Here is a 13,412-nt window from a genome sequence, read left to right as displayed (position 1 = left end):
TGAAAAATGACACTCAAAAAATAAATGACTAGTTGATTCCCCTGCCTGCTTACAACAAACGCACCAACCAGGGGACAAACAATGGTAAGGTCTTCTTCGTTGCAAGTTGACATGAACGTTTAGTTTATCGTTGAAAACCAGCCAACCAAACACTTTAACTCTCGAGGGAGAGACACTTTTCCACAAAGACTCTCCTCACTCCCGAACAGAACCCAACTGAGCATAACATAACCTCCAAAAGGCCGATTTGCAAGAGAATACTTCATTACCGTCAGGTATCCAGGCCCTCCGATCTTCTAAAACTCCCGGTAAAACCACGCCTTCCAACAAAAGTAATAACTGAGAGAGACTGGTGACCTCCCTATCGAAAAGATTCCTTCTAAACTGCAAATCCCAACCCTGAGTTTGGAGGCCCGAATCCCCTCCTAAAACCACCATGTCCCTAATCAAACAATCTCTGAACATCTGTTTGTAATAATGTTTTAATGACAGTGTAAGTGTGACCTTGTAGTTTGTTTCTAAGCACATGATTGTTCTGCTCAAACTAGGATTAATGTTAGGTGAATCAAAAGATTATATGGTGGGTTGTTATTTGATCGAGACCACTTTAAAGTGTTTTGTATGTATAGTTTTATTTATTGATGCTATCTTTCGAATTTGAAGGTTCTTTTTTTATAAAAATATTATGGTTGATTGCATGAATTTATATTCAAGGAGAGTTTGATCATGGAACAAGAGTGCACTGTCACATTGTTTGCCCTTGTTAATTCATACATGTTGATGATCATAGGTTTTTAACCTTTTGTCTCATATGTATTATATTAATTTTGTATTTCACTATTTTGAGTTGTGTGACCATTACTTCATCACTACAAATTTGTGAAACTAATATCATATTGTGAAAATGGTTTCTATATATTCTTATTAGGTGTAATAGGATGATCACCTATTAGAAATCTCCATATTTGTATGTGTTGTGTAAATTTTGGGATTCTATGCTTTTTTTTGTGCTTTTCATTTTGTTAAAATAATCTAGTAGAGATTTTGGCAGTAAAGCAACCTCAGTGAATCATGTTTACATATTTAAATTTAGATTTGCACTAGAAGATATTGAAAAAACTCAAAACCAAAATTTGTTAAAGCAACCTCACTACTATTTCACTTGTCAAAGATGATGTTATTCGTATATTGTTTTATTCATAGATGTCAATGCTATTCTTGATGATGGTGGAAGAATTGAACTACCATTTCCTGTTGTAACCACCAAGGCAGATATTATGCATTAGCAGTTGTAGTGCAGAGCTGCAAGGATTACCTTTATGTTTGTGGTTCTTCTGTTGTAACAATGTCTACTTATAAAGTGTATACACTTGTGATGTGTATATTTTTTTTTAACTTAATCTCTTGCACTTTAAAAAAGTATTTGATATAATTATTCTATAATTTTTTAAAGTGTTATTACTTTAGTTAATTTTATAAATTGTAATATTAATTAAAATAACGAAAAACTCATTGTAATGTACTATTATTATACATTTAAGAATTATTATATTAAAATAGTTTTCAACTGAAACAATCACATATTCTCATATTGTTATATTTTCAGATTTTCTACTAATTACTAATTCAGTTTTTTAAAATTCAAAAACAATTTAAAGATAATGAACCAATCATATTTTCAGAAACATATTTTCATTCACTAAATTCAAATTTTCATTTCAGAATCACAGTTTTTAAATCACGAACCAATTAGGCCCTAAGCTATTTATCTCCCATTTTTCCATTGAAGTATAATTTTTTTCTCATTCTTTTATGCTTTTCCAAGTTATATTGAGCTCCATGTAAAAGTAATTAGTAATCAACTCTGACATTGTTCTTTTTTCTTTTTTTTTTTGGGATGAAGTTTAGCTCTTTAATTCTTACTTTCTCTTTCTGTAACAGCTTCTGAGCATGTATTGATTTTGGGTTTTGAGATGTGGCTCCTGTAGTTACTCAGTTGGTGGCGGTGCTATGGCTTTGTGGTGTGGTAAAGGATTGGTTTCAACTCACAAAATGGTGCCTTTCAGGGTTTCTCTCAGTGTCAAATCAGAATTTCTGAAGTTTAACCCATGTTCTGGTCTTGGTTTTCTTTATTCTATGCAGGTAGGTATGTCTTTTTTGAGGCTTTTTTATTGTTTTAAAAGATATAACTGGTTGTGGGTATTAATTATTATCAAGTGTTACTAACCACTGAATTTTGAATTTAGTTAAGTTGATTAAGTGAACTAAGGTGCAGCTATATTCGAATTGGGAAAGTTTTTGATTATATACACAGAGGAGGTGACTGTGTTCTTTATTTGTGTGTGTGAGAGAGAGAGAGAGGAAACTAGTACTTGGCCCAATGGGAAAATCAAAGATATATCAAGAAAATTTTAATATAGCTTTGAATATTGTTTGTACTTCACTGTTGTCATTGTTGGTGTTTCATTAATGAGTTGCTTGATAAATTTTAGTATCAATGTTGAAAATAGGTTAGCTTGCAATTTGGATCCTTACATTCAATAACTTCGTGTCTGCTTCAACTGAACTATTTCGAATCCGCCCAGCGCTTTTAATTCTTTGATGATGCAAAGATCATTAGTTGAAGTTTGCTTGCATTGCATTGTGTTTTTGCAACAGCTTATGCTTTTCAACATAGTATATAAGTATGTTCTTTTCAATGGCAGCACTTGACAATTATTTTTTTTTAATTTCTATGCCTCAATCTAAGAGAGTAATCCAAAAGAAATTTAAAGGAATATCTATGTTAATCGCTCATAGTTTGATTAATGTTGTTTTTATCCACTTGCAGCACTCTAACCATAAACTCAAAGTTCAATTAAAGTCATCTCAGAAGATGCATCCATCATATGCATCGGTTATCAAGGCCGGACATCCTCAAAATACTGATTTGCCTCGGTACTATTCCATGAAGGAGAAGAAACCGTTCCAGTACCCATAGTAGAATTGAGGCGTGCTGCAAGGGAGAGGATTAAGAAAAGGAAAGGTCAGCCTAGAAGACCAGTTCCACCTCCAAAGAATGGGATTCTTGTAAAAAGTTTCATACCAATCGCCTATGATGTTTATAATGCAAGAATAACATTGATAAACAATCTTAAGAAGCTCTTAAGAGCAGTACCTGTCCATGCTTGCAAGTAAGTTTTCTTTCTTTGAACTGCTATGCAACATATTTTGTTGGTCAGCATGGTTCATTCTGTTCACTTTCCTAAAATAATAGACACATGGTAAGTGCTTTCAGTAACTTCGTCTGAAAATAAATTGGTTATTTCTATGATTGTTAGTATACTATGTTGATGTTCTCATTGTTAACTTATTCAAAGATCAATCCATATAAAACTCAAGGTGAGGGAGCAAAGAGATGAAGAGAGAAGAGGAGAGTTTTTGTATTGCAAAATTGAGAGCAAAATATTGTAGGTTTACAAACTAATTAGCCAAGCCTTTATAAAAGGCAAAAGATAGTAAAATAGCGTTGAAAAGAAAAGACTAAAATACCCTCAAATAATAACTCTAACACTCATTACCTCAACTAATTATTATTGGTTTGTTAAACCAAGCTATCTCTTCATTTGATTTAGAAGTGGAGCTGTTGAAGCTTCTTGTCTGGAATAGATAATAATAGTCTGAATATGTGCCAAAACATTGGCTTTGGTTGGCATCACTTGTGCCTTTTGCTTTAGGCTTTTCAAAAAGCTCTTCTTTGTGCTTTTGGGATGAGCTTTTTCTACTCAAAAGCTAAAGTGGATAGTAAATCCGACCAAGCTTTAAAAGTGACTTTTAAATTTTTTTAGTCTCAAAAGTGCTTATAGCCTTATCAACCAAAGCCATTTTATTTTTAGATATCCAAATTAATATGATTATGTTAGTAGCTTCTTTGTAGATATTGTGTATTGAATTCTTTTGGAAACTTTTAAATGAGGAACCCCTTCACCCTTTTAGTGACAGAAGTCGTAGAACTGTTCTGACTGCCTCAATACAATTATGCAGGTACTGTAATGAAATTCATGTGGGGCCAACTGGACATCCATTCAGATCTTGTACAGGCCAAAATGCCAGTGCTCGTAGGGGCCTTCATGACTGGACAACTGCAACCGTGGAAGACATATTTCTACCTGTTGAAGCTTACCACCTCTATGACCGCCTCGGGAAACGAATTCCTCATGATCAGAGATTCGCAATTCCGCGGATTCCAGCATTAGTTGAGCTTTGCATTCAAGCTGGTGTTGACATCCCTGACTTTCCCACTAAAAGGAGAAGAAAGCCAATAATTCGAATTAACAAGAGTGAATTTGTAGACGCTGATGAAAGTGAACTGCCAGATCCTGATCCTAAAGCTCCTAAGCCACCAATACTAACTGAAATACCCGATTTTGAAATAGTAGGTCCGTCCAACGAAGAAGAAACAACATTGCTCGCTGAGGAAACGCTTCAAGTATGGGAAAAGATGAGGAAAGGAGCACAAAAGCTAATGAAGCTTTATCCAGTAAGAGTTTGCGGATATTGCCCTGAGTTACACATTGGCCCCAGTGGCCACAAGGCGCAGAACTGCGGTGCCCACAAACACCAACAGCGAAACGGGCAGCATGGTTGGCAGTCTGCCGTCGTTGATGACTTGATACCGCCACGGTATGTCTGGCATGTTCCTGATGTTAGTGATCCACCATTGCAGAGGGAGCTCAGGAGCTTCTATGGTCAAGGCCCTGCTGTGGTGGAAATGTGTATGCAGGCTGGTGCAGCCGTTCCTGAACAATTCAGAGGAACCATGAGGTTAGATGTGGGAATCCCAACAGATCCTAAAGAAGCTGAAATGGTAGTTTGAAAACCATTCACATTATTTTACATAATGAAAAAAGAATATATATATATATATTCTATAAATCTTTCTATTGTTGATATTTCTCAGTTATCTGTTGTGAATGTAATGTAGTGATCAAAATTGGAACTTTAATAGTAAGTCATATTGATGTTATTGTTCCTCCTTCAAACAGCAAATGTTGCAAAATTTTATGCTTTTGCTTTAAAACTTCTTACTAACTCTTATTAATGTTTCATTTTCAGAGACAGTTGTCGTATATATTAGTATTAAATTAACCTCGACAAAAGACTTGAGACTTTTCAGAGCTGAGTTAGTAGTCACCGTAGGAAACAAAAAAAAAAATCACAATTGAATATTAGATAACCCAACATTATTGCCACGTATAGCTTTGTTGATTTGTATATTTCGTGTATTGTCCCCTTTCATGTGTTGATTTGTCCATTTATGATTCATGAGAGACTTTATAAACATTGTTTGACAATAGATTGGGATCCTCTCAATATTTTGAATTCAACTACTCATGAAAAATGAGATACAAACTAATACCAATAGATAGATAGAGTTACTTTTAACCTTTGCTATTCATTATTTCATCTACTTGGTCTTGATGGACCCTATTTAAAAGAGTGACCACACACCAAAATCTGCATAGACAAAGTCAACAAAGACACGGAAGCCACAACTATTAACTCTAGAACATTCATGCCCACATGAGACATTGAAAAAGTCTGCACTAAAACATCTTAACCAATAATAACTAACAATACCCAGATCAACCATTAACCAACAAAACCTCATGTGGCACAATTAAAATGCTCTTTACTTAATGATCACCAAGTGTTTGTTGAAATTCCTCTACCATCTACCCCACATAACTCTTTCCTTTTCTTTTCTTTTTTCCCTAATCAAACTACAATCGAAATTTCACAACCAAAGTAGACAATGGCAGGAGCAGAAGGAATGAAGACAACTAACCAAAAAGTTGCCACCGCCGGGCAAAACTCGACCGAGGTACTACACCAACGTAGTAAGTTGCCATACTGTCCCATGAGAATGGCCCTTGGTGGGTTTGCCATAGCCATGACTCTAAGTTATTTTACCTTGTATTCCAAGAAAAAGCCTGAGGCCTCTGCCTTTGACGTTGCCAAAGTCGCCACAGGGACCTCTAGTTCGGAGAACACCCGCCCTCCTCGCAACTAGATCATTGTTTTTTACGTAAACCAGTTTATTCATATACTATTTGTATGTTATTAACATATATAATCATCTTGGTTCTTTTCTTTTAGTTTCTTTGGTTTAAGTTGAAGGGTTGTATTGTTATTTCACGAGGGTTTTGTTTATTTTTATTTATTTTTTCTTTTCTTGTTATGGGTTTCATTGCAACACATTTAACAATTGATAAGAAATAAGAGTTTGTAAGTTTTGTTAAGCATTATTGAAGTTTTGGTGATTAAAACTTTCCCAAGAACCGAACACTTCATTATTTGATATTAATGTGGCTTTCAAAGATAACTTACCGTATTCTTAAGGTTTGATTGGTTCGCGGTTAGAAAATGATATTTTTGAAAAGTGAGAATCTGAAATGAAAATTTAAATTTAGTGACTAAAAAAATGTTTCTGAAAATGTGATTGGTTCAATGTCTGTAAACTGTTTTTGAGTTTTAAAAAATTGAATCTATGAAAATGGAGAAAACATGGTTTTATTGTTTTCTACTTTCCTTCATAAAATGTGAATTCTGATTAGGATTTAATTTTTAAATATAGTTTACCAATCATGTATTTTGACGGGTCCCATAGATTTTAAAAATCTAAAATCATAAAATTGTATCCAAATTGTATACCAATCACACTATTAGTCTCTTTGAATTTTCAATTTACATGATTTAACACCTTAAAATTAGTCATGTAAATTTTTGTTAATTTTGGAATAAATTTATCATAAATCAACAAAACAAAATGATATAAAACTCGTTTCAAGAGTTGGTTGTTTTAGTGAATTTTTCATGTTCAAAATATTAATGTTTTGATGGAGTTAACTCTTTTGGAAAAATTGTGTATTTTTTAATAATTTAGAGGATTTTTTTTTTTGGTTTTCATGTTCAATAGATTCATTTGTATGTGAATTATAATGAAGCTAAAGTTTTTAGAAGAAATTATATTAAGTGCCCACTTTTAGGTAACCATTTAAATTTTTACCAATTTATTAATCCTCTTACTTTTATACCGAGATTTATAATGAATGTCTCATTATACCCTTTCTCTACACAAGTGTCCAGGCATGCTATAAAAAAAATTGCATTAATTGTAGTTGCCAAGAGTCAAACACATGCTTCTTAGGATAGCATAAGAAGCCACATAAACATCATATCCAACTCTTTATACTGTTAGTTAATAGATTTGAATAATATTTAATAACAAATAAACACAACAAATGCATAGTTAAATTAATAGCTAAAAATCTATACATTTTATTTTGTTAAGCCTAGTAGTATAACTTTTAAGCCTTGTGGTTTAAATTTTAAAGAGTCATGATTTAAATTTTTAAGTCTTGTGGTTTAAATTTTAAAAAGTTGTGGTTTAAATTTTAAGTCTTGTAGTTTAAATTTTAAAGACTAGTGATTTAAATTTTAAGGAGTCATAATTTATATTTTAAAAGATTATGGTTTATATTTTATATGGTTGCGGTTTAGATTTTAATTGCGTGGTTTAACTTTTAAACCTTGTAGTTTAAATTTTAAGCCTTGTGGTTTAACGTGATTTAAATTTTAAGTCTTGTGGTTTAAATTTTAAGCCTTGTAGTTTAAATTTTAAATACTAGGGATTTAAATTTTAAAGATCTGTGGTTTAGATTTTAAAGGATCGTGGTTTATATTTTATATGGTCGCAGTTTAGATTTTAATCGCGTGATTTAACTTTTAAGCCTTGTGGTTTAAATTTTAAAGAGTTTTTGTTTAAATTTTAAGCATTGTGGTTTAAATTTTAAAGAGTCGTAATTTAAATTTTAAAGAGTCGTGGTCAGATGACTGATAAGTCCATCCCGGTCAGATGACTGATAAGTCCATCTCGGTCAGATGACTAATAAGTCTTTCTCGATTAGATGACTAATAAGTATATCTTGATTAGATGACTAATAAGTCTATCTCGGTCAGATGACTTATAAGTCTATCTTGATTAGATGACTAATAAGTTTATCTCGGTCAGATGACTGATAAGTCTATCCCGGTCAGATGACTAATAAGTCCATCTCAGTCAGATGACTAATAAGTCTATCTCGGAGGTCCCATACCCTCCTAGCCATGTGACATATAGGTCAACTCAGCCTTTCCGGCTTTGGCTCTAAGTAACTACCCTCTAGACTAGACAATCACTTTTAGTTTTCATCGAACTTGAGGTCGGTCTGGCATTAATGCTCATGATGAGTCATTCAATGCAGATGTCGATTAGATCCAATCTTTATCGACTTGTGTTGAACACGCTACAACCGTCCTTGACTCATAAGTCAATGCCATACAACCAGTGCTCGGTACTACAGCTGAACTTGACTAGTAAGTCACAACTTCACAGTCAATACTGACACCAATGCCGATCCCTGACTAATAAGTCAGTGCTTCCTCAATGAGGTAATGCAAACAGACATATATCATATGTCAAATATTCATATATAAGGCATTTAGCATGCTTAATCAATAATCAGAAGCATAATTATAATCATGCACAAAATGCAGAGACTCAAGCTCTAATCAATCTCAATTTCAACATCCATGCCATGCCCTAATCTCATGTATCTTATGCATCACATGCATCACATACTGGGTGTAGTTTTCTTACATTTGGTCCAAGCACAGGTTACCAATAAACGAGCCACAAGCACGATCCTGATTCCAATCTCCTAGCGATAACCTAGTCACAACCATACTATAAAAACTCATCAAAATGAGTAATAAAAGGTTCCCGGACCAAGACCTAGCCTCTGGGACATCGAATCCTACTAAACCGGATAGTAGAAACGATCCCGAGGCCTAAGGTTTGAGTTCCCATGATCAAAACATCATTTTGGCCACAAATGGCCTCAAGCACCGCGACCCCACTATCCAAGCGCTGCGGCCCTCAGGTCTTTCAGCAACCTCCACCTTCTTCATCGAGCCTGGGCCGCAGCGCCCAAGAACAGGGTCGCGGCCCAACCACGAACCAACCATTTTTCCTCGATTCTACCATTTTAAAACCTTCCAAAAACTTATCCAAACATCTTCAAATCCAAAAATCAAAGTTCCCAAACATCCCCATGATCCAAAACCAATAAAACCCAAGCTTCAATTCATTCAAAAACTCATCAAAACACAAAGTCCAATTCAAGCTTAAAAACTTAGAACTTAAAACTTGAGTTACCTCTGATTGAGTTGTTTCCCAGCTAAATCCTCTGGCTAATAAGCTTCTAATCTTCCCTAGAATCTCTATGTCTCGATCCTCGCTTGAATCCGAGTCCTGAACTCAAGTTTCCTTCGAAAATGCGATTGGGAGACGAAAATGGAACTTTGAGGGAGAAAGAACGTTCTTTTTATTTCTTAACAGGTGACTTCAAGCTTAAGTAGCCTCAAAAATATCCTAATGCTCGGGGGCCCAAAAACGTCCCTGGGGGCAAAATAGTCAAAACCTCCATAATTTCCCCCTGATCTTACTAACTCCCAATTTATCATCAAATACTTATTCCCATTACTCAATAACCCGGTAATGTGCTAAATACCCCTTGACTCACTCCGAATCAAGTATAAATCCCGTTGTGACTTTTCCACTAGCTTACCTCCTAGGATCGTCTCGTGCTGAGTAACCCTAGTATAACCCAATAATAAAGAAGCACCACACACATATGCCAAATATGCCCAAAATGGATAAAAAATGAAAATCACCCAATTAATCAGAAATGGGTTCACATGCATATTCAATACACCTAACACATGCATATAATCATTTAATTGCTTAATAAATCAATTATGGCTCTCTCGACCTCCTAATCAAGGTCCTAAATCTTATTAGGGATTTTGGGGCATTACAACTATCCCCTCCTTACAGAAATTTCGTCCTCGAAATTTATCTGAACTGCCCAGAATATAAATTCCGCACAACTGATTCCAGTTTCCTAGGTCGCTCCCTCGACCTCACTGCTTCTGTATCATACCTTAACTCAAGGTATAGCTTTGTTCCTCAGAACCTTATTCCCTATGTCAAAAACTGAACTGGCTACTTAGTCTAAATTCTCATTTTCTCATAACTCAACACATGAGTCTCTTCTAACCCATGTCTTCAACATGGAAATATAAAGTACACTGTATACAACTGACAGTGCCAAAGATAAGGCTGATCCAAAGTCAACCTGACCAGTCCTATCTAGGACTCAAACTGTCATACTAATCTAGGGCTCAACTTGCTCTTACCTCTTCACCCCTTTCCATGGTGATACTTTAGAGGAGATATAATCTTCTACTTGGAACTCCACGTTCCTGCTTTTCAATTCAGTAAAAAATTTCTGCTTATTCTGAGAAGTAAGCATTCAATCTTCAACCTTTTTAAAAACCTCAATGATCCCCTGAACTACCTCAGGATCCAGATATAATATCTCATTCATCTTATAAGATGTTCTTCCAATAATAATTGGATAACTCTCTCTCTCTCTGATTTACCATCAGTTTGAGAGTAATAAAATATATATTCATCACCTTCTGCAACCCTTCCAAAACTTGGAAGTAATAATAGAGTCTTCATCTGATAAGATGGACCTTGAATTCTATGAAGGCGTACTACCTTTCTCACACAAAGATCTGAATACCGATCAGCTGTGTACTTGTCCTTACTAATAGAAGTGGCTCACTTTAAATATTGCTCCATAATGGCTCAATCCAAATCACGCTGACCCACTCTCCTGGGCATCCCCACCGCGAAACCCATCACGATGCTTTCTTATTTCCATTGTGGAATACTCAAAGGTTACCATAGCCTTACTGGTTTCTGATACCTTGTCTTGACCTGCTTATCAGGTTAGGAACTTTGTCACGTATTCCATTATGTTCATCTCCATCCTAGGCCATCACTATAAAGCTCTTAAACTCTGGTACCTTTTCCCCGACGCCTGGATTAAGAGAAAAAGAAAGTAACACAAAATTCATCCAGAATCTCCCATTTAATTCCAGTGTCCATCGGATTCCAAATCCGATCCGTATACCACAATAAGCTCATACCTGACACTGCACAACCCTAAGCTAATCCAGCTAAGACACTGCCCTCAATTCTGCCATATGAGGTTCACTTAAATGTCTTTCCTTTTGATCTTCTCTGAGATAATAATCTCAAGCATAAAACTAGCCACCTGGCCCACCAGAAACTCTACTCTAGTTCTGGTCAGATCCTTTAACCAACATGATGCATAGGCAATCACTTTTCCCTGTCACTGAGGTGTCATAACAACCTACAAACTGATTATGATATGTAAGAAGACTCAGAACTCATCCCAAAGCACATATAATATCTTGCCCGTCCAAGGAAACTCCTGCCCCCAAGGCGTTCCTTGACCTTGGCAAATCTCCAATTGAAAGTATACCATAATAACATCGTCCACGACGATCATAAATCCAATTCAAATAATCTTGAATACTCCATTCATCTATTTTATCAAGACAACTCAGCACTCCCAGTGCCCTTATCTAATATAAAAACAATCCTCTGCATATCATTCTCCCTGATCTCTAGCTGGTAATAACCCGATCAAAGATCCCTTTTGATAATTCCATCTTACTCAATAACTGAGTCTTTTAGGTCTTACCACTTTGCTGAAGTCGTTCAAAATAGTGCCCTAGGCCTGATTCCATCATTGGCACAAATCCAACCACCATTCTATCCTTTTTGTGTAAACGTAATCCTGACAAATCCTCTGGAAATCCATCCAGAAACTCACAGACTAATCCAGTCCGTCCTAATTCCACTGGCACAACTTAAGTGGTATCCACCACACTAGCTAAGAGTTCCATGCATCCTCCTGCAACAGATCTCTAGCTCTAGATACAGATATCATCAGCATACAAAATCCATGCACAGTGCCAACTGCCACAAGAGCTTCCCACTCTCAGCTCAATAATTATTATTCTTTCCTTGCAATTTAGCATTGACCCACACTTGATTAACCAATCCATATCCAGGATCATACTGAAGTCAGTCATAACCAACTTTACCAAAACAACTGATGAGTCATTTCCACCATAACCTAACTCATCACAACATAATCATGCAATCTGCATATCATCTCTATGCCTCTATATATGCAACAAGCAAAGAACAACATGGCACCAAACTAGTCAACACAATACAAAACCAGGACTAGAAAGCTGACCTGCCATCCCTGAGGAACCAGCCTCAGTCTCAGTCTCCGACTCTGACCGCCTCAGAATGAACACTTGAGCTGGAGTCGAGCTGTCCATCCCATTTTGCTCATCTGCTCCTTGCCTTGGGCAATCCTTCATGAAATGCCCAACCATTCCACATAAGTAACATGCCTTTGCTCGGCATTCTCCAAGATGATGTCGCTTACACTGGGCGCATTTTGGATGAGTCATCCAGCTATTTTTCTTGCTCGCTCCAATAAATGGAGGTGTCATTGCCTGAGCTCCTCGCTCTCTGGCACTCTTCTTCTCATTTCTTATGCTCTCAATAGCAAGAGCCTTCCCTATCACCTGAGCGTAGGTAGAGGTTTCATGCACTAGGGCAACTCTAATGCCCTGGGCTATCTTGGAATTCAATCCTTGGATAAATTTTTCCTTTCGAGCTACATCTGTGGGTACCATGTCAAAAGCAAACTCGACCAACCCATCAAATTTGTTAACATACTCAGCTACTGTTGCATTGCCCTGAACTAGGTTCATAAACTCATTCATTTTAGCAGTCTGGGCCACATCACAGTAATACCTTTCATTGAACATCTGCCTAAAGTCTTTCCAATCCATCACAGTTGTATCTCGTGTCTGGGATACTACTTCCCACCACGTCCGGACATCATCCTGCAATACATATGTAGCACAGACCACCCTATCGTGACCCACCAGCCCCATACTGACAAGAATGGAACTGATCATGCCCATCCATTGCTTCGCTCAAAATGGATCTAGGCCTCCCTCGAAGACTGGAGGGTAAAATTCCCGGAATCTTCCACAAAGATATTCCCATCTGCTCTCAACCCTAGGCTGAGCCAGAACTGGTGCCACTCCTGGCATAACAAAGGAAGAGATGTTCCCCAACAGATTCTATTGTTGCTTTAAACACCTGATCTCTTCCTCCTCCCTTTGCAATCTTAATTGCACATATGTAAACATTTGCTGGAAATTCTGAGGGGCAGATGAAGAACTCAACCCCTGGCTGAAACTCCCAGCCTCTGTATAACCACCACCAGGTCTCATAATCTACCTTGGATACATACCTGTTGATTGAATCTGCAGTCAATAACTTGACCCATTAAATATGATAAGCATATCAAGGGCTTTCCCCCATGGGAAAAATCTTACCATACAACAATCACAAACCA

At 36.3% G+C, this 13,412-nt stretch overlaps 1 pseudogene; it reads left to right on the top strand.

Annotated features, from left to right (window-relative positions):
* Nucleotides 1–1,840: 1,840 nt before the first annotated feature.
* On the top strand, nucleotides 1,841–6,292 carry LOC133819523 (APO protein 2, chloroplastic-like; annotated as a pseudogene).
* Nucleotides 6,293–13,412: the final 7,120 nt, after the last annotated feature.

This window comes from Humulus lupulus, chromosome 2 (assembly GCF_963169125.1).
Source record: "Humulus lupulus chromosome 2, drHumLupu1.1, whole genome shotgun sequence".
In the NCBI taxonomy this organism is placed as follows: Eukaryota; Viridiplantae; Streptophyta; class Magnoliopsida; order Rosales; family Cannabaceae; genus Humulus; species Humulus lupulus.
This window is presented reverse-complemented; position numbering and strand designations above follow the sequence as displayed.